Below are 26,838 nucleotides of genomic sequence, written 5' to 3' on the forward strand. Positions count from 1 at the left end.
TAGGTACATTGAAGAGAAGACATACTTCAATTGAAATCCCATATATAAACATATTGCTTAACAAATTAACATTCAGGTCCTGTATTGCGACAAAATTACCTTTGATTATTCTCTCTTTTTGAATAGAATTCCGTAGTCTTACTAGCGTCCACTTTACTAGTTGAGCTGCTCATGGATATAGATTTTTTTCAAACTAGCATGCCGAATTGGCATATGGTTAATGTTATTACTTCGTCTCTGTTTAAAATAAGTAGTGAACAGACCATCAGTATGACTCTTGCCCCTCCTAATAATTTGCTAAATTCACCGATGTTGTGCTTCAAAAGACCAGTATAAACATACCTAACCATAGGGATATTGCTGGGATTCACTTATCTTCTCTTATACACATTATAGGCGGAGATGGCCGTGGAGATGTTCGGTTTGTAACTCTTTGGCTGGCTCGACTAGAAATGCACATCCCTGTGTGCCATGCCAACAACACACACTGCCCTGGCCTACCTCAGTCACCCCTCTAGCTGGGTGCCCTATGCCAGTGGTGTTGGTTCAGGTGCACGAGACCTGTACCCCTACAGTACCCAGGTCCATTCCTGGGCACTAAGTGCAGTGCTGCCATTTAAGAGTGTTCGAGGCATGTGGGCTGCTGAATTCATATCTGTGCATAGATCGCCGCCTAGTGTTTGGTCCGGATGATTGCATATTGTTGTCCTGGAAGAGTCTTCGAAGTATCACGAGATAGGTGGCTCCTCCCCTGGACTACAGTGCGCATGGGCATCCCCTCCATCCTTAAATTGTTTTTTTCCGCCATTGGGTTCGGATGTCCTAATCTTAGCTCTTTGAGTATTTAGGAAAACTTTATTTTTGTCAAGCCAAAAGGCTTTTAAACTCGTCGGTATTGTTTTCGTTCGGCGCCAAGTATTTTTCTACAGTTGATTCTCTAGAAAAGCATCGAAGTTAGCCGTTTGCCCTTCGACGCCAGAGGCCCGATCGAGATCGACGATGGAAACATCAAATTACCCCTTTAAGCGTTGCCCTCTTTGCAACGCTAAGTATGCTCGCTTCGACGTGCACCCCGTGTGCAATAAATGCCTCTCTCCAACACACGACGAAGCCACCTGTATGGCGTGTTCCAGGTTCCGATCGAAGAAAACTCTTCGCATTCGTCGAGCAGCTCGGCTCGAGGCGCAGAAAGCGGCTCCAAACCCGGACAACATCTTCGGGACCGAAGATGAAGAAGTCGTGGACCTTGAAGTTCTGGAGGGACTATCGGATACGGATTCGGAGCGTGAATCCAACTATGATGCCGAAGACGAGCGTATCGTAGATGTCGAGGAAAATTATGCCGTCTATAAGGTAGGAGACGACGAAGAGGCCCTTGGGGCCGAGGAAGATGGCTCGGAAGATGAGCTAGGCCCACGTGTCGGTGCAGGGCCCGAAGAGGCACTCGATAAGGCTCAGGTCGAGGGATCGCCACACGGCCTTACCCGAGATCTTTCCTATTGTTCTACAGCCCCGCTTCAAAGCCCGGCTTCGAACTATCCTACGGAGCCATCGGTCTCGAAAGCGCCATCATCCGGTCAAGAAAAACCGAAACTGAAGGCACAGGCACCGAAATCTAAAGAGAAAATGACTCAGCGGCGACAAGGCCTCGAAGCCGTCGGAGCCGAAGACACAAAAGACAGCACCTAAGACTTCGGTCAAGGTGGTCGATACGGGAAAAAAGGGCAACCCTCAAGAGCCAAGTCCTTCCAATCCTCGTGCCGAGAAACAAACGTCTGGTACGGGGCTCGATGCCACACCAAGGACGGTCTCGAAGGACCATGTCAAGTCCACCACACCGTCCCCCTTCGTAAAGAAGTCGGTGTCGGAGTCGTTATTACGCATCCAAGACCGGGCTTCGCTGCTCACCGCGACAACAGCCCCGCAGCCGAACACGGCCTGCACGGTTCAGACCGTGTTGGCGCACATCAAGTTCGGATTACCACCGGCGGTGCGAACAAAGATGTTCGACGCACAGAAGGGTCCCGCACCGACGAAAGGTGTCGACACGAACGCTGTCGAAGTGCCAAAATGGGACAAACGACTGCTGAAGTACCTCAAGAAGATGAGGCGCCGAGGCAGTTTATCTCTTCAGGGACTGGTAAACTTTCACTACATAAAAGAAAGATAGTGCCAGAGAAACCTATGGAACCATACAGAATTCCATTAAAGAAACAGAAAACCACGTCACCAGTTCTTCTGGAACATGTTCAAGATTATAGACCGGAGCCTCAATCATTCTCACCCACACAGTCTGATGTGGATGCAGGAGATTATGGTGTTGATGACAGCACTTATCCATTGACCACTGACCCGGACGACCAAAACCAACCTTGGGTGGACACTATTGGTGCGGGGGACCCGCATACTGCTCCAGACACACAAGCATATGAGGTGAAAACCTCTCCAACTGAAGATGCTGCTGCCTTCAATGCATTAATTGATCGAGCAGCTGAGAACCATGATGTACAGCTCCACACTGATCCTATTGAGGATGATTTTCTGATGGATACCTTCTCTACCTCAAAGATCTGTTAAAACTCTGCCCATGCTCAAGGGTGTCCTAAAACAAGCTAATGACATTTTTAAGGAGACCACGAGGGCGAGAGTACTAAACCCTAGGATTGAAAAAAAATATATAGGCCAGCTCCTGTGGACCCTACCTACATAAGAGGCCAGCTGCCTTTGGACTCGTTGGTGGTTTCCAATGCTCGGAACAGGGCCAACTCAGACAACGGGTGATGCTCCTCCCCCTGACAAGGATTCTAACGTCTTGGAAACATCAGGAAAGAGTTGCTGCACAGGCAGCAAACATTTGGAGGATTGCCAACACTCAGGCACTTCTTGCTAGGTATGACAGGGCGCATTACGATACCCTAGAGACACTGCTACAGCACCTCCCAGATCAATATAAGGAAGGAGCAGAGTCACTGATTAGAGAAGGAAAGCTCATAAGCAACGCTTCCATTAAGTGCGCTCTTGACGCAGCTGACACTGCAGCTAGGGCTATTAACACCAGCGTCATGTTACGACGACATGCTTGGTTAAGAATTTCCGGATTCAAACCAGAGATACAAACCACTATACTCAATCAACCTGTCAACCCTCACTGTTGACACCACTCTAGAGAAAATCAAAAAAGATACAGAGACTGCAAAGTCTATGGGGGCTCTGCAATCACGGCAGTTTAGGAGTGGGTCCTTTCGTCGCTCTACCAACAGGGGACCATCTAGAGGCCAGAACTCACAGCAGTCGCAGTACACTAAACAAGGTACGCAGACCAACTATAATAAAAATCACAGAGGTGGATACCGTGGCAACAACGTCCAGGGTAGAGGCCGTGGAGACAACCGCTCCAGGTCCTCCGCCACCAGCAAACAGTGACGCCTTGTCACTGCCCCCCGACCACATAACACCTGTCGGGGGGAGACTCCAACAGTTTCTGCCGGTCTGGAAATCCATCACCACAGACAGGTGGGTGAGAGAAATTGTCCAGTACGGTTATGGTCAGGAGCTCACATTCACTCCACCAAACATACCACCAAGACACCGTCCTATGTCCGCAGAGCACTTGCACTTATTGCACCAGGAAGTGCTCAGTATGCTCCACAAAGGAGCCATAGAACTAGTTCCTGTACAAGACCAAGGATCAGGGGTGTACTCACTTTATTTTCTGATCCCCAAAAAGGACGGGTCTCTCAGACCCATACTGGACCTCAGACCTCTGAACCGTTACATTCTGTCAGAGCATTTTCACATGCTCACCCTGCAGCAGGTGCTGCCGTTGCTCAGTCAGGGAGACTTTCTCGCAACCCTAGATCTAAAAGATGCGTATTTCCATATACCCATACACCCATCACACAGAAAATATCTCCGGTTCACTCTTCAAGATCAACATTACCAGTTCAAGGTCCTCCCTTTCGGAGTAACAAGGGCACCAAGGGTGTTCACCAAGTGCCTAGCAACAGTGGCAGCACACTTAAGGAGACAGCATATACACGTCTATCCTTATCTGGACGACTGGCTTATCCAGGCAAAGTCCGCCCGCAGTGTGCCAGCCACGTCTCCCACATCATTCACCTTCTTCACAGCCTGGGATTCTCACAAAATTATCCAAAGTCCCACCTTCAACCCGCCCACGTACGGCAGTACCTAGGCGCGACCATAGACACTCTGGCGACCACGGCACAACCCAATTCCGTGAGGATCCACAGCATGCAGTTGCTAATAAAAAAGTTCAGACCTCAACACTCCCTTCCAGCGCGAGTGTTCATGCAGTTGATAGGCATGATGGCTTCCTGCATCTTCATAGTCCCGCACGCGAGACTACATATGCGCCCGCTTCAGGAGTGCTTAGCACGTCAATGGAATCAGGCTCAAGGACAATTAACAGACCTAGTGTTGGTGAGCGGTCGGGCATACAACTCTCTGCATTGGTGGAATCCACAAAACCTTTGCAAGGGCCGACCGTTACAAGAGCCTGTTCCACAAATAATACCGACAGCGGACGTGTCTCTCCAGGGATGGGGAGCTCATGTACTCAATTACACAGTGCAGGGACTATGGACAACACAGCAAAAGAAGATGCACATCAACCTTCTGGAACTGATGGCAATCTTCCTGGCAATGAAGGCATTCAAAGTACACTTGTGCAACAGTCGTGTTGATCCGGACGGACAACATGACTGCCATGTACTACATACAGAAGCAGGGAGGAACACACACTCCACAGTTGTCTCATCTGGCTCAGAGCATGTGGAAGTGGGCCATTCAGAGGAACATATTCCTCATGGCGGAACACCTCCTGGGCAAGGACAACCAGATGGCGGATCTGCTCAGCAGACACAGCCACCAAATGCACGAGTGGGAGCTACATCCGTCAGTACTCCAACCGTACTTCCAGCAGTGGGGTCATCCAGAGATCGACCTATTCGCCACAAGGGAGAACGCAAAATGCCAAAGCTTTGCCGCCAGGTTCCCGCATCCACAGTCGCAGGGCAATGCGATATGGATGAACTGGTCAGGCAGATTTGCGTACGCTTTTCCCCCAGCACCATTAATACCGCTAGTGGCACGCAAACTGAGGCAACACTCACTGACGCTCGTCCTGGTTGCTCCCACGTGGGCACGCCAGCCATGGTACACCACGTTTCTAGAACTCTCCGTGGTACCGCATCATAGACTGCGGCTGACGCCCAGGCTTTTAACCCAGAGCCATGGCGTAATTCAGCACCCAGATCCGCAACAGCTAAGCCTAGCGATCTGGCTCCTGAGATCTTAGAATTTGGCTACCTCCACTTGCCTCCAGAATGTATGAATATCCTCAAAGAGGCAAGACGACCCACGACCAGAGCCTGCTATGCGGCTAAGTGGAAAAGATGTGTCATTTATTGTAAAAATGACATCGATCCGCTGGATGCATCAACTCGAAACATTATCTTTATCTCTTACACTTATACAGATGCAATCGAGCATACAATTCCATCCGTATACATTTAACCGCGCTGGCAGCTTACCTTCAGAACAGACAGCACCTCTCTTTATTCAGAGTGCCTGCCATCAAAGCCTTCTTGGAGGGACTCAAACGAGTGATTCCTCCTACGCACCCTCCTTCACCAATCTGGAACCTGAATGTGGTCCTCACCAGACTAATGGGACCACCTTTTGAACCTCTACACTCCTGTGAGATTCAATTTCTAACCTGGAAAGTGGCCTTCCTAGCAGCCATTACTTCATTGAGAAGAGTTAGTGAACTCCAGGCTCTAACCATTCAAGAGCCATTTATACAGGTTCATGCAAACAGGGTCGTACTACGCACCAACCCTACGTTCATACCCAAGGTGATATCACAGTTCCATATGAACCAATCCATAGAACTACCCGTGTTTTATCCTAATCCTGAGAATGTAGCAGAGAGAATGCTCCACACACTTGATGTCAAGAGAGCTCTCATGTACTATATTGACAGAACACAACGTTTCAGATAGACAAAACAACTGTTTGTTGCCTTTTCTCCACAGCACAAAGGCAACCCCATTTCCAAAGCAGGTATAGCCAGATGGATCGTTAAATGTATTCAAATTTGCTATCAAAAAGCTAAGCGCACACTAACGATTCCTCCAAGAGCCCACTCCACACGAAAGTTAGGGGCCTCCATGGCTTTCCTAGGGAATATTCCTTTACAGGAGATATGTAGAGCAGCCACATGGTCCACTATACATACATTTACAAAACACTACTGTGTAGATGTACACTCAAGACAGCAGGCAGCTGTAGGACAGGCTGTTCTCAAAACTCTTTTTCAGTCCGCTGCAGCTGGCACGGACAGCCGCTGCTAAATGGAGGGACTGCTATATAATCTATCCACAGATATGAATTCAGCAGCCCACATGCCTCGAACCGAATATGCTACTTACCAGTATGCATCTGTTCTTGGCATGTAGGGCTGCTGACATTCATATCGCCCACCCTCCTCCCCGGCACCTGTGGCAGCTGCAGCATTCAGTTATTACTGGTTAGCATGATCATCATTTACTGTATTACACTCCATTTCTGCCACAATGGCGAAAAACAATCTAAGGATGGAGGGGATGCCCATGCGCACTGTAGTCCAGGGGAGGAGCCACCTATCTCGTGATACTTCGAAGAGTCTTCCAGGACAACAATATGCAATCATCCGGACCCAACACTAGGCGGCGATCTATGCACAGATATGAATGTCAGCAGCCCTACCTGCCAAGAACAGATGCATACTGGTAAGTAGCATATTCGATATGGTGCTGGGAGGTCGTCAACACGAACTCCACAGCACCATGATTGCAACACTGAAGACTGAGGTTTGGTATGAAACTTCTCAGCACATTAAACCTGCTCTGATGCTAGTGTGGGATTTAATGTACAATGCACGACTGAGGGCATCTTGAATCTAACCTACAATCCACGTCCTGTCTGAGAGGCTGCCTAGGCTACAACACAGCAGACATGTTGCTGGACACCTGGGTAGAGAGCCATCCACTCTCCTGGGCCTGCAACAATGCACATCCTGGGCGAGGTGCTAGGTCTCCTCCCCCAGGATGGGCAGGGGAAGCTTCAAAGGCATGCCGCCTTTGTGAGCTTCTCCAGGCCACTTGCTGTACTCAGCAACTGGCACCCACCGGTTCTGACCCCCACTCTGGCAGGAAGACTGGCGGGAAACCCCAAGGAAGGAAAGGGGGTGTGGCAGCCTCTGCCAACCCCACCCCTCAGGTGGGGGAGGCGAGGTGAAGCACCTCTCCAGGCTCTCGCTATCTTGAAGATGGGGAGCCCTGCCCAATCAGGACTAGGCTACTGCCCCCCTCCCACAGGAGAGTGGCAGGATAGGGGGTGTACCCACCCCAGGGAATGGACCCATTGGTCCCCGCCCTTTACCTACCTGTAACGTCCCTAAATGTAGTATTTAGGGGCACCTTGAAACTTCCTTCCTCAGATCCTGATTCCGAAACCAGCAAGAAGATCAAGAAACAAGAAGACCTGCCGTGCAGCTTTTAACAAGAGGAAGACACCAACTGATTTGGCTTCAGCCCTACAGACCTGTCGACCCTTGAACCTGCTCCTGCTAAACCCTGGTGTCTCCAGTGGTCCGCAACCTCACAAACTTCAGAGGACTTGACTGCCTTGTGACTCTACAAAGACTGGGACTCCCACGAGCAGTGGGCCGGAGTGGACAAAGACCACAAGGACGTCCCCCGGTGCCTGTGACCCCGAATCCAGCACCCAAGGACCCACCTCGACGCTCCTGACAATGCCTGCAGCCTCAGAACCAGGGACCCCTCCAATCGCGACCAGCTGAGGGTAAGAGTTCCCGACGTGAAAAGACACCCCGGAGCCCTGCTGCCCCCTGTGACCAGCTCCCGGGTGCCTACCTAACCTACAGCTTCCCAACTTACCTCTCGAAGTGGTGGTCGCACCTGAAGAATCTTCGTCCCGAGCTTGCAGTCTTTGTTCGTTTTGCAGCGTGAATCTTTCTGGATTCACTATGCTGTGCATTATTCCGCGATCTTGTGGTTGGGTCCGGATTCGTAGTCTTTTCTTTGTTTTTTTTTTTTTTTTTTTCGTAGCCCAGGTGGGCGTCGACGTACACCATTTGGTGCACCTCCCGTGACGTCGTCGTGCTTCCTGCGGAAGTCCCACCTTTGGGGCGCCATCTTCAGATTCTTTTTTCCGCCGTTGGGTCTGGATCGTCATCGGGAAGCTCCAGAATAACACTCGAAGGAAGAAGGAAGAAAAGCGAGTTTCGTCGATAGAAACACTAGAAGATATCAGGAAAGGAAAAGATTTCATCAGGAGCGCGAAGAAAGGAGGACCAGCGCCCTTTTTCTTCGTCGGCCTTGGAGAATGCACGCTCAGAGACCCTGAGCGCAATGGACAAGACGCCATTCAAGTTCTGCCCAAACTGCCACCACAAGTTCGCGCAGAGAGACCAGCATCCGGTCTGCAACCTCTGCCTACCGGTCGATCACCAGAGTATCGACTGCAACGCCTGCTCAGCCTTCGCGCCGAAGACACTCAGGGTGAGAGAGCGGCAGAGAAGGGCCAACGCCAGCATGGACGGCAAGGGGAAGCCCCCGACGCTCTACGCTCTGGGCCTCTCCTCAGACGACGAGGACAACGTCGCCGAGACAGCCGAAAACTTCACGGTCGTAGAGACCGACAAGAAAAAAGAAGACTAGGTAAGAGAATCGTCGAGCGCAAAACAAAAAGTACCTCGACAACACGAGGGTGACTCGAGAAAATCTGAGTCAAAGTCCACGAAGGGAGCCCCGGCGCCGAAAACTTCGACGTCCAAAGGGGGAACCACGGACAAGAGGCCGAGCGGATCCTTAGATAAGGACTCCCCGGTGCCGAAAGACGCCGAAAGGCAAGGGTCGTCGAAAGCATCCCATGAAACGGGCCGATCGACGCAGAAAGAACGTTCGACGTCGACGCAAGGTTCATCGAAAAGACCCGCGGTCGACGCCGAAAGCATCTCCGAGATGGAGAAGAAGAGGCGGCTCGAGGCCGAAATGGAGAACATCCTTCAAAGAAAGAAGGAGTTCGACGCCAGAATGAAGGAATTCAAGATTCCAACGGTTCCATCAGCGGACATCGAGGAGGTCGAAGACGAGTTCGACGCCGAAGGGCTGACAAGGGAACTCTAAGAGGAAGAAGAGCCCTATTATGAGGGAGGAGCCGAGGAAGAAGACCAACGGTCGTTCTACGAATCGGCGGCATCTACCAGCAACGACGTCGAATGGCACGATCTCGACACCGAAAACCCGGAAGAGCCCGTGGACACGTACCCTTCGAGGCCTTCGCCACCCGACGACATCGGGGTCTACAATATGGTGGTCAGGAGCGCAGCAATGGCCTTCGGCGTCAAACTCGACGAGGAGAAACCGAAAGCCGATTTTCTCGTCGAGACACTGCTCCCCATCCAGACAAGGAGCCAGTTCCTCCCCATGCTACAAAGCGTGATGAATCAGGGGAGAGAAGCCTTCAAGGAACCTGCAACCTGCCGGTCGATCACGCCCAGGACAGAGAAGAAATATAAGCACTCCTCCCTGGACCCTCCTTACATCAAGGGTAGCGTGACCGCGGACTCCATCATAGCCTCCACGGCCAGGAGAAGGGCCAACGTACCAGCAACTTCGGGCCCACCCCCGGATAAGGAGAGCAGGAGGATTGACCTCACAGGAAGAAAGGTCGAGAGGAACGCCGCAATGCACTGGCGCATGGCGAATTCAAATGCACTCCTCAATAGACACCAGTACCAGCACTGGGATGAGATGGGGGAGTTAGTAAAGCACCTCCCTGAAGAATTCCGGCAGAGAGCCTCTCACCTGATAGATGAAGGCAAAAACATCGCCAACTCCTGTATAAAGACGGCGTTGGATGGGGCAGAGACTTCAGCAAGACTCATGGCCATAGGGGTCACAGAGAGGAGGCATGCATGGCTAAGAATCTCGGGATTCAAACAGGAAGTGCAGAACAACATCCTTGGCACCCCCTTCAATGGAGAAACACTGTTCGGAGCAACAGTGGACGACAAGCTCACCCAGCTGAAAAAAGAAAACGAGACGGCGAGGTCCATGGGGGCCCTACAGCTAAGGGGAATGAGGCGAGGAAATCCCTCGAGGACCCTACGGTAGGGGAGGAAGCCAGCAGGGGACGTCGCACCAGGCGTTCCAACAAAGTCAGCAGGGTGAAGGTCACGGACAAGGTCAACAGAAACACAACTGGCAATATCAACCTCGGGGCCAGTCCTTTCGCGGGAGAGGGAACGGACGTGGCCAAAGGAGGAGAGGGGGCGAACAGCCCTCGACAAAGTGACTCCGCACGCAAGAGGACGCCTACCCTCGTCAGGACCCCAAGGGTGAGGCGCAAAAAAGTGTCATCAGGGGGAAGAGAAAAATCAAGAGCCTACGAGCATACGACACCAGTAGGCGGAAGACTGAGGTTCTACCTTCAGGAGTGGCGGCGTATAACCACAGACAAGTGGATACGGAACGTTGTGCAGTACGGGTACTGCGTAGATTTGGAGAAATGACCTCCAAACAGGAAACCAAGGGGAAGACTGAGATCGGCCCAAGAACTGGCAATACTCAGAGAAGAAACGCGGAAACTCCTGCAAAAGGGAGCCATAGAGACAGTGCCGTTCAGAGAACGCAACAAAGGGGTCTACTCAAACTACTTCGTGGTTCCGAAGGTAGACGGAGACCTCAGACCCATACTAGACCTCCGTTACCTAAACAAGTTCATCAGAACGCAAAGGTTCAAAATGACTTGACTGCAGGAGGTTCTGCCACAGATAAGAGAAGGGGACTTCATGGTCACCGTGGACCTCAAGGATGCCTACCTTCACATCCCAATAAACAGAAGGCACAAGGGCCTTCTAAGATTCAACATCGAACAAGAACACTACCAGTTCACGACCCTGGCCTTCGGATTAAAATCAGCACCAAGGGTCTTTACAAAATGCCTGTCGGCGGTAGCGGCGCACCTACGAAGGCAGGGAATACATGTCTACCCCAACTTGGACGACTGGCTGGTCAAGGCAAACTCACGCGGAAAGTGCGAGAGGCACGCAAAACGCGTAACAGACACCCTCACAAAACTGGGATTCTCGATCCACTGGGGAAAATCATCGATGGAACCAGAGCAGGTGAAGATTTTCCTGGGGGCAAAGATCAACTCCCGCAACAGTACAGTAGTGCCCAGCGAGAGGAGGACAGAGGCTCTACTGAAGGAGGCGAAGCTCTACCAGAAGGGGCGAGCTCTGACAGTGAGGGCTGTGAGCAAGATGATGGGGATGATGGCGTCCTGTATCCAGCTGGTGCCGAATGTACGCCTGCACATGAGGCCATTCCAGGAATGGCTACAACAACAATGGTCACAAGCAAACGGAAGCTGGGAGGATCTAGTGGTTGTTACGCACGCAGTGCAGGAGGAGATAACTTGGTGGAACAGAGGCAACATAACAGCAGGGAGAAGCCTGACACCACCAATCCCAACAGTGACCATTACCACGGACGCATCGCAGAAGGGGTGGGGAGCGCACATGGACAACCTCAGAGTGAGGGGTCTATGGGCCCCAGCAGATGCGGTCCGCCATATCAACTACCTCGAGTTGAAAACAATCCTGCTAGCCCTGAAGGCATTCCAGAGGCACCTGTTCAACAAGAGGGTGTTGGTCCAAACAGACAACACCACGGCGATGTTCTACATCAACAAACAAGGGGGGACACAGTCGTTCCCGCTCTCATCCCTAGCTCAGGAGATTTGGAGATGGGCCATACCTCTCAGGATAGATCTACTGGCAATTCACCTTCCGGGAAGGACAATGTGGAGGCAGACTGGCTAAGCAGGCAGACCTCAGCATCACACGAGTGGGAGCTCAATGGCCAGGAAACGGAGAAACTCTTCCGGAGATGGGGGACTCCCACAATAGACCTTTTTGCAACACGCCACAATGCAAAATGCCAAAGCTTCGCGTCCAGGCAACCAGATCAGCAATCCAAGGGAAATGCCCTATGGATAAGCTGGTCGAGGACATTTGCCTACGCCTTTCCACCGATACCCCTGTTGCACAGAGTGCTCGACAAGTGCAGAACCAGCAACATGACCCTGATCCTGGTGGCTCCGCAGTGAGCGAGGCAGACATGGTTCTCACAAATTCAAGAAATGGCACAAGGCGACCCATACAGGTTCGAGAGGAGGAAGGACCTGATCTCAATGCAAAACGGAGAGGTCCTGCACCCAGAGCCAGAGACCCTCAACCTGGCGGCATGGCTCCTGAAGACTTAGAGTTCGCGCACCTAAGATTGCCGCCGAGCACGATGCGAGTGCTACGGGAGGCGAGGAAACCAACTACACGAAAATGCTACAGCGCAAAATGGAAGAGGTTCACTGTGTGGTGCCGGAAAAAGGGCCTGCAAAACCGAATGACAAGAGACTCAACAGTACTGAGGTACCTCACACACCTTCTAAAGAGTAACCTCTGCTCGAGCTCACTAAGGGTACACCTAGCGGCCATCGTGGCCTACACCAGAGGTGAAAAAGGTGGAAGTTTCTTCAGCTCTCAGGTGGTGAGGAGATTCATGGAAGGAGCCAAAAGGATGGCCCCCCCGAAAAGGTTGCCGCCGCCGGCATGGAATCTGAATGTGGTCCTGACGGAGCTCATGAAGGCACCGTTTGAACCCATTCACAAGGCCACACTGCAGATGTTGACTATGAAAACAGCCTTTCTGGTGGCCATAACCTCACTACGCAGGGTGAGCGAGCTTCAAGCACTAACGCTGCAGGAACCCTACATTCAGATTCACAAAGATAGAATAGTCCTGAGAACGGACCCACACTTCATGCCCAAGGTAGTGTCGGCGTTCCACATAAATCAGGCTATCCAGATACCAAGTTTCTTCCAAAACCCGACTACAAACGCAGAAAAGGCACTGCACACCCTCGATGCCAGAAGAGCGGTGATGCACTACATTGAGAGAACCAAGGAACTCAGGAAGTCGAAGCAGCTGTTTGTGTCCTTTGCTACTAGCTTCATGGGTAGACCAGTGACTAAGGGCACCATCGCAAGGTGGATTGCCCTCACTATTCAATTCTGCCACAAACAGGCTGGACAGGAGCTAGCGGAGGGGCCGCAGGCTCACTCCACAAGGAAGAAAGGGGCCACCGTGGCCTTCCTGGCGAACACGCCCATCCAGGACATATGCCTCGCGGCAACTTGGGCATCTGTGCACACGTTCACGAAACACTACTGCGTGGACATTCAGATGAACAAGGAAGCACAGGTTGGACAGAAGGTGCTTCAGCACATTTTCAACGACCAACGCTCATCTACCACCCAGCCACCACAGAACTAGGAAAACCGCTACAAAATCTATGCACAGCATAGTGAATCCAGAAAGATTCACGCTGCAAAACGAATAGTTTCTTACCTGTCGGTGTAGTTTTGCAGCTTGAAGATCTTTCTGGATTCACTAGCGAACCCACCCACCTCCGCCAGGAAGATGAGGCTGGAGGAAGAGGGGGTAAAATGGAAAAGATCAAAGAAATACAAACATACAGATAAAGGAACAAGAAGGATTAATCAATCGCCTAGGGTTAAAAAAAAAAAAAAAAAAAAAGAGGAAAGGAAAAAAGAACCCGAAGATGGCGCCCCAAAGGTGGGACTTCCGCAGGAAGCACGACGACGTCACGGGAGGTGCACCAAATGGTGTACGTCGACGCCCACCTGGGCTACGAAAAAAAAAAAAAAAAAAAAAAAGACTACGAATCCGGACCCAACCACAAGATCGCGGAATAATGCACAGCATAGTGAATCCAGAAAGATCTTCAAGCTGCAAAACTACACCGACAGGTAAGAAACTATTCGTTTTGTAGCTTCTCCATAGAAATCCATTGAGTGCCAGACCGCTCAAACGCACCCTGCACCCAGCTGCCTGAGTGCCCCTGGGATTGCAACCTCTGTCCTAATCTACTTCCCCATTTGCCCTGAGCAAGTGAACCAGAGCCCAGCTCCCACAGCCACGTGGCCTGCTTGCCAGCAGCCACCAACCAAAGGCCCCCTGCCCACCATGAGTTAACATTGGGCCTAACTCTCTCTGTACCCGGCTGCCCCTGTGCTGCTGAGGGTGTAATAACTGTACCTACCTGACCCTGGGAGACCCCTGGAGTCTATGCCCAGAACCTTAACTGTGCCAGTCGAGTAATTACCCAAAAGCCGATAACTCACTTTTCTTCCATAGGGTAACATTGACTGGTTTAACTTGGAAATTCTTTTAAGTGTCGAGTTTTGAAACTTTCAAATATTCACCTAAAATCAGCCGAATAACGAAAACCAAATTACTCACCTGTTATCAGGAGAGATCCCAGTGCTGGATCTTGGTGCCCATCACTGACCCTAAAAAGTAATTACAACTGTACTTACGCCTAACTTGATTTTCCTCCATCGAATAACATTGCCTGGTTTTTACCAGAAATTCTTCTGTCGCTTTTCCAAACTTACAAATATTCCTTAAAAATCGCCTGTGTAACAAGCTATTTCTTTCAACTGTTTACAGGAGATGCACCAGTGATGGATCCAGGATCCAACACTGAGTAAGAAAAAGTAACGATAACCCTACTTACCTGCTAAGTGAATTTCCTCCCATAGGATAACATTGGTGATTCTGTGTGAAAAAGTTTGTCAACTTTTAAAATACAATAATATGCCTTTTAAAGATCATACCTGTAACCAAAACGTATTTACGTATCTGTTTCCAGGAAATGTCCCAGGACTGAGTCTAGGATCCAGTCCTGTGGTTAGTCAAGTAATCCAAAAAGTATTTAATTGCATTTACTAAGAAATTCCCATTGAACTCAATGTATAATTGTGTTTGAATTGTGTTGCCTCTTGCAACAACTAACTACTGTGTTCCAAAGTCTATTGCCTATTAAAGTATTTAACTAAAGCATCTCATTCTGAGAAAGTATATTTTGATACCTATTGTTGGTTCTAAAGTAAAACTATATATTTTTATACTTCAGTTCTTGAGTGTGTGAGACCATTTGCTTACTGAGTGTGTACAACAAATGCTTTACACTGTCCTCCGATACAGTCTTACTGCTCGACCAAGCTACCACTTTAGAGAGTAAGGTTATAACTAACTGTAGCCTCTGCCAAACCTCTGGGGTCTGTGGACTCTGTGCACACTGTACCTATTTGGGAAACGTATATACAGAGCCACTTTCTTACAAAGGCCTGCAAATCCTTTAGATCCAAAAAGACTATCCGTGATCGTCTGGCTCGACGACACGTTATGGCTCAACTAGCAAACCCGGTGCCAGAGGACATCTTTGACGAAGGCCCGATGTCCCAGAAGAGGATTGAGAGGATCTGAAAATAGTTTCCGAGGCAAACTACTCAGATGACCACATTACTCCAAGTCAACAAGTGAGTATAATTGAGCCTACCCCAACCCCACCTAAAAAAAAAAAAGGCTCAGATCAAGACTTCGCCTGCAGGCCCCAGTCGCGACCGAAAGAAAGATTCAGAAGCCCCGCCCTCGGGCCCGGCTCCGAAGACAAAAGAGAAGCCTTCAGGCTCCTAGGGGCCGACCAAGCCGCATATCCGTGCCCCACAGACGCCGTCGGCACGGAAACCGGGAGCGCATCCTACTCCCGCAGTCCCCAAAAAGCCATTGGCACCGAACACCTCTACGCCGAAATAAAAGACCCCAGATCCGAAAACAAAACATTCGGAACCGAAAAAGATTCCCGCCTTGACATCGAAGCCGAAGGATCCAAAAACCCCTTCCAAGGCTCAAGAGCAGAAATCTAAACCCCACTCGGACCCGAAAACATTGGCGCCGAAAGTGACTACCGAAGAGTAAGAACTTTTTCAACCAGATCCCATCGATCCGAAACAAAAAACTCTTCAAGTGGACCCCGAAACAGGACATGTGGTCAATGTTCCACACAAGAAGAGGAAATTGGACACCCCATACATCCCTGAGGTGCTTGTAAAGAAAAGAGACTGTGCCACTTCACCTTTACGACCCTCTTCTCCTTACTGTGAGTAAGTGCCATCTTTCTTGCATGGTATGCCCCCACTTTTTGCTGAATGTACTTTGACTGAGTGTGCCCTGGACTCCTGCCAATCAGGTGCCCAGGGCCTATGTTCCTTCCCTAAACACACAAAACCCAATTTGGCAAACCCTGGCCACATGTCAGCCCCTGGTAAATGGTACCCTAGGTACCCAGGGCCTTGTGACCAGGGAAAGCCTCTAAGGGCTGCAGCACTAATTGTGCCACCCTTAGAGGCCCTGGACCCTTACACACTCACTCACTCACTCTTTATTTCAGAACCTACAATTGGAGTTAAGATATACTTTCTCAGAATGAGATGCTTTATATAAATACTTTTGCAACATGCAATTGACTTTTGTAAACAGTTACAAGTGGTTGCAATAGGCAACACTACTTTAAACACACTAATGCATTGAGTTCGAATGGAAGTTTCATGTTATTTGGCACAGATTACTTTTAGGACTACTTTTGGAATTCCAGGACTGGATCCTAGATTCAGTCCTGGGTCAGTACTTGGAATCAAGTGATAAAAGTCGACTTAATTACTGTGATTTTTAGACAATATTTTGCTATTTTAAAAGTTGATACTTAGAAAATATTTCATAGAAAACAGTCAATGATTCCCTATGGCAGAAAATTCAAGTTACAGGTATAGTATTTATTTATTTAAAGTTTTATATAGCGCTGGCTAGACCCGGAGGTATCGGAGCGCTTTACATAAGGTTCCACAGGAATTACAAAATTACATCAGTTACACGTTACATCAGTTACTAGAAAAACATTTCAAGAGAGTAGAAGACAAAATACATGGAGCTTAGAAGGGTAAAGGGGTAGCAGGTAGATAGGATGGAGAGACGAAGGAGAGTCTTCTCAAAGTCCGGCTGGGTAGGTGACGGCTGAGGAGGAAGTCTACAGCCCATCTCCTCTTTAGCTATCGCATAGCTCCACCGGGCATCAGCCAAACAGCTAGGTCTCAACGGGAAAGGAGCAAACAGGAGGGATAAATGGAGCGTAAAGGAGAAAGGGGGTGGAGTAAAGGGGTAAGAGGGAGAATACTTCATTACAGGAGTTATTAGTGAAAACGAGAAGCAGGATCCAAACAGATCAGGGAGAGTTTGGAGTCCAAAGGAAGGAGACAGCAGCGGAGGAGAAGACAAGACAAATGTCTGAAAACCGGCTGGGTAGGTGACGGCCAAAGCGGTGTGCCAGAGCCAGTCTCCCCTATAGCTGTCGGTGCAGCTCCACCGGGAATCGGCCATGTGGTTCGGACTCCGCCAGCATAGGGTGATGAACAGGGGTAGTTTGTGGTTGTTGATAACTGTAGCTCTGAGGCTGGGGGTTTTCAGCCACGAGGCTTGTCCATGTGAGATCAGTGGCAGCCATTTTAGTGTCAGGCGCGGAGTGTTGTTGAAGTTTTTTGTTGTTAAAAGACAGGCCAGTTCCCTGGATAGAGATTATGGTCAACCAGGAAACTACAAGAGGATCCAGGGCAGAGGTCACTAGTTGGAGAGAGCCGTAAGGTCCTGCCCTAAGCAGAAGCAGCTTGGGTGCCATGTTGGGGTCAGGTGTCGAGGTCTATGAAATGTGTTCAAGGTCTGGCTGGAGTCCGGTGGTAGGGAAAACTGTGGCAGCCATCTTGGGGTCAGACAAGGGATTCAGACTCTACACCTGTATTATCCCTGGGCCAAGGTTTGCTGGATTCCTGGTGGGGACAGGTTAAGGTTGCGTCTCCCTCACCTTTTACTTTATTGCTTTTTCCCTTCACTTGCTGTAATTGGGCCCGTGAACTGTACGAGCGTCACAACCGGGTTCCATCTTGGGGTCAGGCAACTGGCTGCACCGCGTCGCACCTCTATTACTTGGGCCACCCTGCCAGATTCTCTCGCTCCTATCCGGTATTTTGTGCCTGTTTTCATTGTGGGCCGACCCAGGGTCATCGCCTGGCTCTCGCGCTGGATCCCCTGCTTTATTCTCTATGTGGGCGCCGCTACTCTCCATACTGCCCCACTCTCACAGTACTTCCTTCAATCGAACGTTGTCTCCGCATGCAAGTATGTTCTCGTTACTTTTGTAATCCAGTACTGGGTTCCTAGACTCAGTACTGGGACCTTTATCCAAAACGGGTAAGTAATTACGTTTTCAGATATTATACGATTTTTAAAGAATATTTAAAGATTGCAGAAATTGACACTTAAAAGAAATTTCACAGAAAAACAGTCAATGATTTCCTATGGAAGAAATTTGGGTTACTGGTAAGTACAGCTGTAAGCAGTTTTCAGAGTCTGTGCTGGGCACCAAGATCCAGCACTGGGAGCTCACCTAAGAGCAGGTGAGTATTTTCGTTACTCGGTTAATTTTTGGTGAATATTTTAGGTTTTGGAAAGTCCACACTTAGAAGAAATTTCAGAAAAAGCCAGTCAATGTTACCCTATGGAGAAAATTGAGTTATCGGTTTAAAGGCAAGTACTCGACTGGCAGAGTTGAGGTTCTGGGCATAGACTCGGGGGTCCCCCAGGGTCAGGTAGGTACAGTTGGTTCACCCCCAGCGGCACTAGGGCGGCCGGGTGCAGAGAGAGAGAGTTAGGCCCAATGTTATCCTATGAGGGATAGGGGGGCCTTGGTTGGTGGCTGCTGACTAGCAGGCCAAGCGGCTGTGGGAGCTGGGCTCCTGGTCACTTACTCGGGGCAAGTGGGGAAGTAGATAGGTGTAGAGGTTGCACTGCCAGGGCCATTCGGGCGGCTGGGTGCAGGGTGCTTTTGAACCTTCGAGCGCTCAATTGATTTCAATGGGAAATCTCCGGTTTATAAAAACTGCAAGCTCGGGGACGAAGATTCTTCAGGTGCCACCACCACTTCGAGAGGTAAGTTGGGTAGTTGGAGGATAGGTAGGTACCCTGGGATTGGGCACAGGGGGCTGTGGGGCGCCAGGTGCAGGGGTGCCTTTTGGTGTCGGGGAAATGTTACCCTCTGTTGATCGCGGTTGGGGGGGCGGGGGGCACCTGGTTCTGAGGCTGCAGGCTTCTTCAGGAGTGTCGAGGGAGGTCCTTGGGTGCCGGATTCGGGGTCACAGTCGCCGTGGGGTTGTCCTTGTAGTCCTTGTGGTCTTCGTTCACTCCGGCACAGGCCAGCTTGGCGGGTGCAGAGTGTGCTGGGTTCGCGGTTCCGGGCTGCTGCCAGGTATTAGAGGTAGGTTTTCAGTAGAGCCTCTACTCATGGGAGTCCCAGGGGCTTAGAGCCAAAAGGTAGCCAGGTCCTCCGGGGTTGGTGAGGTTGCTGGCCACAAGAGATGCCGGTTTGGAGCAGGAGCAGGTTCGAGGGTCGACAGGCCGGTAGGGCTGGGGCAAAAGCAGTTGGTGTCTTCCTCTTCTTAGCAGCTGCAGGGCAGGTCTTCTTTCTTCTAGCTCTTCTTCGGATTTTGGAATCTGGAATCTGGGGAAGGAAGGTTCAGGGTGCCCCTAAATACTAGATTTAGGGGCGTTACACATAGGTGAATGGCAGGGACCAATGGGTCCCCTTCCTGGGGTGGGTACACCCCCTATCCTGCCTCTCTCCTGTGGGAGGGGGGCAGTAGCCTAGTCCTGATTGGGCAGGGCTTCCCATCTTCAAGATGGCGAGAGCCCGGAGATGTGCTTCACCTCGCCTCCCCCACCTGAGGGGTGGGGTTGGCAGGCTGGCACATCCCCTGTCCTTATTTGGGGTTTCCGGCCAAAGCTTCCTGCCAGAGTGGGGGGGTTGCAGTGGCCTGGGGAAGCTCACAGAGGCGGCATGCCTTTGAAGCTTCCCCCTGCCCATCCTGGGGGAGGAGATTTAGCACCTCGCCCAGGATGTGCATTGTTGCAGGCCCAGGAGATCAGGGGCTCTCCTACCCAGGGGTCCAGCAACATGTCTGCTGTGTGGCAGCCTCAGAACAGACGTGGATTGTAGGTTGGGTTTCAGGCGGCATCTCTAAGATGCCCTCTGGGGTGCTTGGTACATTAAATCCCACACTGGCATCAGTGTGGGTTTAATGTGCTTAAAAGTTTGATACCAAACTTATCAGTCTTCAGTGTTGCCATTATGGTGATGTGGAGTTCGTGTTTGGCGCACTCCCAGCGCCATGTACTCTTAAATGGCAGCACTGCACTTACAGTGCCCGGGAATGGACCTGGGTACTGTAGGGGCACAGGGCTCCTGCTGCTGTGCCCACACCATTGGCATAGTGCACCCAGCTAGAGGGGTGGCTGATGTATGCCATGGCAGTGCAAGTGGTGGGCATGGCACACAGGGATGTGTGCCATGTCGACTTTGTTTTGTCTTGTACCCAGACACTCAGCCTGCAAGGTGTGTGTGTGTGTGGTGGCACAATGAGTGCTGAAGGCCTTCCCTGGTCACAAGCCCCTGTGTACCTAGGTTACCATTTACCAGGGGCTGACATGTGGCCAGGGTTTGCCAATTTGGGTTTAGGCTTCAACACAGTTTTAGGGAAGGAACATAGGCCCTGGGTACCTGATTGGCAGGAGCCCAGGGCACACTCAGTCAAAGTACATTCAGCAATTCAGCAAAAAGTGGGGGCATACCATACAAGAAAGATGGCACTTTCTCACACACAGATTTTGGCAGATCCAGAAGACTACGACAAAGAGCTGAAAGAGAGCGATAACTGAAGAATTTCTGTGCTCTTTTGGCTCTAACCCTTCCTGCCTGCACCATTCAAGACAATCGTGACCCATCCTTTTCTGAGAAACTACCAAGAATCCCTGTAGACTGCCAGCCCTTCGCAAGTTGCCGGCAATCTCCCTTGGACTTTAGGAGCTCCGCCCGTGCAGTCCGGAAGGCACTGAAGAAGCATTGTCTCGTTTATTGTGTTGCCGCTCCCCAGCAAGCCCTATGCATTAGCCCCCCCAGCAAGAGGTACCTGTGCTCCTCAAGGTCAGATCTGTGAGAGGACACCAGGACCGACCATTGCCGCTCACCACCAATACCCAGGGGTGTACCCCTTGCAGCAATCCAGTCCTGGTATTTTATCTTATTATTATTTTATTTAGCGATTTATAGAGCGCCTGGTGACCCGGAGGCATCCCCGCGCTATGAAATCAGTGGAGATCTGAGGGGGAGGGATACTATTTGGGAAAAAGGAAAGTTTTCAATCTTTTACGAAAGAGGAGGTGACAGGATTCCAGACGCAGGCTGCGAGGAAGTGAGTTCCATCCTGAGGACGCTTTGACCGCAAAGCGTCGCCCACCGGTGCGTACCTTCCTGAATCTAGGGACAGTGGCCAGGCGTTCGTTGTCCGAGCGCAGGAGTCTGGGAGCTTTGTAGGGGGTGACCATGTCTTTCAGGGCAGCTGGGCCTACACCGTTTATGAGTTTGTGAGCAGTGCACAGAGCCTTGAATTCTACCCTCTGGCGCACAGGAAGCCAATGTAGGGCCTTGAGGGCAGGCCTGGCCGAAGCTCTGGGGGGGGAAACTCGTAATGAGCCGCGCCGCCGCATTTTGAGTGCGTTGGAGTTTCGCCAAGGTGGATTCGGGGTCACCGAGGTAGACTGCGTTGCTGTAATATGGCCGGGCAAGAATGAGACCCTGAACCAGTAGTTTTCTGGATAGGGGAGGAAGAAGTGGAAGGATCTTGCGGATGGATCGCATGAGTCCAAAACAGATTCCTGCTGTTTTGGCTGCCTGGGTCTTCATGGTCAGCTCAGGTTCCAGCCAGACTCCCAGTGTCTTAATTTCCTTTTTCGGGGTTGGCACCTCACCGAAAACGTCTGGCCAGACCGACGGGGGAATGGTTGTCCATTTCTTGCCCATGAGCATGATTTCAGTTTTCGCTCCGTTGAGCTTCAGAGAGGACTCGCTCATCCAGCTGTGAACGTCCTGGAGGCAGTTCAATAGGTTGTCTGGGTGGTTGTCAAGGTGAGATAATGAGACGACCATTTGCGTGTCGTCCGCATAGCTCACTATTTTTATCCCGTAAGGGTTAACGACATCCTCAAGGGGGGCCATGTAAACATTAAACAGGGTGGGACTAAGCGAAGACCCCTGGGGGACTCCGCTTGAGAGTGGTAGAGGGGCAGAGTGTGAGTTGCCGTCCAAAACCTGGAATGAGCGGCCTGATAGAAAAGTCTACCCAAGCGAGCGCAGCGCCCGCGATTCCTGCCCTGGCCAGACGATTGAGAAGGACACGGTGGTCCACCATATCAAAGGCTGCACTGAGGTCCAGGAGGATCACTGCCACTGATCCTCCTGAATCCAGAATGCACCTTGCCTCCTAGATTACAGCGAGGAGTGCGGTGTCCGTGCCATGGCCGGGGTGGAATCCAGTTTGAGACTGACGCAGAAGTTTGTTGGCCTCGAGGTACTGGGAAAGTTGCACATTAACCAATTTCTCAGCCATCTTGCTGATGCATGGGAGAAGCGAGATTGGTCTGTAGTTGGCCATGTCATCAGGGTCCAGTTGAGGTTTTTTGAGAAGAGCCTTGACAACAGCGCTCTTCCAGTTCGGAGGAACAGAGCCTTGCGAAAGAGAGATGTTGATTAGTTCCATGATAGTGGGAGCTATGCTAGGGGACACTGTTTTTAAGAATCTTACAGGGGCAGGGTCAAGGGGAGAGCCGCTTTTCATCTTGGCCAGTGTAGAGACTACTTCGTTCAAAGATACTGCTCTAAATGTGGACAGCTGAGGGTGTAGGCTGTTACCCGTAGGGTTAGTGGCCGCCTCTTTGTCCGTGTGGTTGGATGGACTGGTAGGTGGGAGGGAGGCTAGTATCCGGGCAATTTTGGAATCGAAGTAGGTAGCCAGTTCCTTACTTCTGTCCGGAGGAGGTGGGTGCGATGAGGGTGGCACTGGTATTTTAAGTAGTTCTTTGGCTATGAGGTAAGATTCCCTCGCCGAGTTGGAGGAGTTTTTTATTCTGGCGTCATAGTAGGCGGCTTTGGCAAGCTTCAAGGTGGATTTATAGATTCTTACCGAGCTGCGGTAGGCGTCCTTACTGGCATGGAGCCAGTCCTTTCTCCACAATCTCTCTGCTTACCCCAGTATTGGAACTTTCATAGACTCTCATGCTTTGTATCATTCCCCGTCGTCGGAATGGGAGCCTCGGTAACAAATATATATATATACATACATATGTATAACCATAGAAACAAAAGAGAAAAATAGGCCTAGGCCTCATCTCATTTTGTAGTATATCACCCTCTTTGTGTAAAAGAGCCCAAACTTTTGCCAGGACCAATCAGCACAGCCTCACCCTCTGGAACCTTCCTGAGAGAGCTCAGAGCCTCAGATTTTTCTACCGCACGTTGTGCTAGGGAGTCTCCACTGAGCTCTGCTCAGTTTATCAGAATTTTACTATTGGTTATCTTTATTGCCATCTTTTGTGAAAGAATGTCAGAAAAGGAGAAGAAAGCTTTATTCAGATCTTGTGCTTCGTGTGGGAAGAAGAGACTGTTTGTGGAAGAAAAGCATGAACTGCATATACTGCCTGTACCCGGAACACAAGGCCACAGACTGTAAAATTTGTCGGACCTTCTCGACCAAGACCTTGAGAGACAGAGAGGGTCGCTTGCTGACGTGGCTGCAGAAGCTAAAGACCAGGACGGAGGTCCTCTCTTCGGATGAGGAGGAATCTATCTCTGGTACTTCCTCCAGGAGATCTAAGAAGAGGGGTAGGTCATCTCCCTCCACCTCTGTCGAACCCCCTCTCAAAGCCCCTCACGGGATCTCTGACAGGTCTGAGGAGGCTAGTCCCATGAAATCTCCTCACGGCAGTGTAAAGGAGAGGCAGGGACGGGCTGCTGCTGTGGACGTAGCCCTTAAGGACAAGGAGGTTGCAACATCTTCCCCTCCGTCCCAGAAGGAGAAATCTGTGAAAAAACATGCTGCAGAAACTCCTCAGTCAATTCCAGTGAAGAAACCGCGTCAGTCGACGCAGGCTAAAGCAGGTACGTCGACGACGATCTCCATAGTTAAGACTGTTTCCATGGGGTCGTCGACGAGACCGTCGACGATATCTACTTCGTCTACGACGGCTACTTTCTCGTCTTCGGCGGTGTCGACGACGAAGACCACGTCGACGATGACGACGAGTTTGTCGATGTTGCTGACGACGAGTTCGTCGACGAGACCGTCGACGGGACCGTCGACGGGTGCTCCGCCGACGATGAAACATGCTCCGTCGACGAAGAAGAAGAAAGCTCCCTCTGACTGCTCCGTCGACGACGATTTCGGAACTGTCGACGGCCTCATCGTCGACAACGATTCTAGCTCCGTCGACGACAGTTACCCTTCAGTCGACGATGTCGTCGTCTAGTTCGTCGACGCTGGGAATCCCTTTGCCATCGACTCCGTCGACGGGACCGTTGACGGGACCGTCGACGACGAAAAATTCAGGATTTGCCATCCAAAGATTAAAGATTACGTCGGACATGACTTCTCCTAGGCGGGTCACGCCTTTGCCACCATCCATGCTTCTCGAGGACTCGGAAGAGGATGAAGAGGATGGGCAGTATGGGGACGCATACAGCCCTTCAGACCTGAATGTGAAACAGCAGGACACAGATACGGAGGACTTTTATGGTCCAGAGGTGCAGGAGGGGCGGCAAAACTTGACACAGGAAGTACACCCCCGCTCTCTGAGGTAGGATATGATTGCCTTGCCAGTGGCTTTAGTGACGGATTTGCAACTGATGCTGCAAGACTATAAATCTCGTTTTCCGACATTGCCGGATCGCACTCCGTTGCGTCCTACGTCTGTAGTGCCACGTGACATGGCAATGGACTTGCCACCTCTGCCAAGGGACATACCTCGTACCACTTCTCCGGTGGTACCCTTAGTGGTTCCCCAACCTTCAGGTACGGAACCTGCCGATCGAGACACACAAGATGTGGATACGGACGAGGACGACGAGGGACAGGTGATCCCTCTTACTGATCCAGGGGATCCTGATGGGGACCCTGATGATACGCAGGATCCGGATGCTGTGGGCCGAGAGACAAATATATCGCCTCCAGCAGACATTGGTGGTTTCCATAATTTGATGGAACGGGCATCCAAGAGGTTTGGTCTGCCCCTTACAGTGGAGCAGTCCGACTGCTTCCTATATGACTTTAAAGCTCAGTATAAGAAGTCGGTCATATCAATTCCCATCATAGAACATGTCTGGGATGAGGGAATTAAGACGATGCAGAATCCGGCGACGGTCATTCCGGTTCTTCCCCGGCTGGAGAAGAAATACAAGGCCCCTGAGGGCAGTCCTGCGTGTCTTCTAGGACAACCTAAGCCGGATTCCGTTATTTCACAAGCCGCACAAAGCAAGTCAAAAAATCCGTCCACTCCATTAACCACGCCTCCAGATAAAGAAGGCAGAAGGCTGGACAATGTGGGTAAAAGATTCTCCACCATGGCCAGCTTGTTGGTGCGTGCAGCTAATTCTCTGGCTATTCTGGGCAGGTACGACCGCCAGATGTGGTGTGATATGGAGCCGTTCATGGACCAGCTACCAGACTCGAGTCAAGAGGAAGCCAAGCAGGTTCTGATGGAAGGAGAAAGATGCTCTTCGGAAGTCATTGACTGTGCGATGGACATAGCTTCTACTGCTTTCAGGGCTTTGGCAGGGTCAGCGGTCTTGCGCCGTCAAGGCTGGTTGAAGGCGACCTGGTTTCGCCAGGAGGTCCAGAATAAGATCTTGGACCTTCCCTTTGACGGGGAGATGCTTTTTGGTAAGCATGTGGATGACGCCCTCCAAAGCATTAAAAAGGACACAGACACAGCTAAGTCCTTGAGATCTTTGAACTATCGCAAAGTGCCATTCAGAGGGGCACGTGGTCGGGGGTTTTCTAATTACAGAGGAAACCAACGTCAATATTCCACACAATCAGGACAGTCCTATAAAGGTCAATACTCCAGCCAGCGCCAAGGACAGTCGGCGTCTTTCTCTCGACAGTCCCAGAGAGGACGTCAGAATCGTCAGGGACGAGACAACGCCAAGAGGCAATAGCGGCCTCCTGGCTCTGGCTACTGTTCCTCCCCTACCACAAACACCGGTCGGGGGCAGGATATCTTTTTGTCTGGACAGCTGGGTGCGTTTAACATCAGACCGGTGGGTCTTGAATATCGTTCAGAGTGGCCATACGTTGGAGTTCCAAGATCTTCCTCCAACAAGAGCTCCGGACGCCCGTGCATCGAAACATCTCCGACTATTACATCTCGAAGCCCACCAACTTTTCATCAAGGGGGAGATACAGCCCGTGCCGCTTTCACAAAGGGGCAAGGGGTTTTATTCCAGGTTCTTCCTGGTTCGGAAGACGGAGGATACATGGCGTCCTATACTAGACCTCAGGGAGCTCAACACCTATCTCATCAAACTCTTTCAGGATGGTCACTCTCCAGGATATTCTATGACTACTCCATCCGGGAGATTTTTTGGCGTCCCTGGATTTAGAGGATGCATACTTTCATGTTCCGATCCACCCAGCTCACAGGCAATATCTACGCTTCACAGTAGGCAAGAGCCATTTCCAGTTCAAGGTGCTCCCGTTTGGCCTTCGGTCGGCACCCCGAATTTTCACGAAGATGCTGGCACCAGTCGCTGCTTTTCTAAGGAAGCAGTCCTTGGAAGTGTTCCCGTACTTGGACGACTGGCTCATCAAGGCTCCGTCGTTCAGGGCAACGTCTCGGGCTGTGTCAACTTGCATAAGATTGTTCGCCCATTTGGGTCTTCAGCTCAATG

At 50.9% G+C, this 26,838-nt stretch overlaps 1 protein-coding gene across 1 annotated transcript in view; it reads left to right on the forward strand.

Moving 5' to 3' along the window:
• ETF1 (eukaryotic translation termination factor 1) overlaps nt 1–26,838 on the forward strand; it is a 274,785-nt gene that overhangs the window by 116,222 nt on the left and 131,725 nt on the right. The window lies entirely within an intron of this gene.

The sequence above is a fragment of the Triturus cristatus genome, chromosome 7 (assembly GCF_964204655.1).
Source record: "Triturus cristatus chromosome 7, aTriCri1.1, whole genome shotgun sequence".
NCBI lineage: Eukaryota > Metazoa > Chordata > Amphibia > Caudata > Salamandridae > Triturus > Triturus cristatus.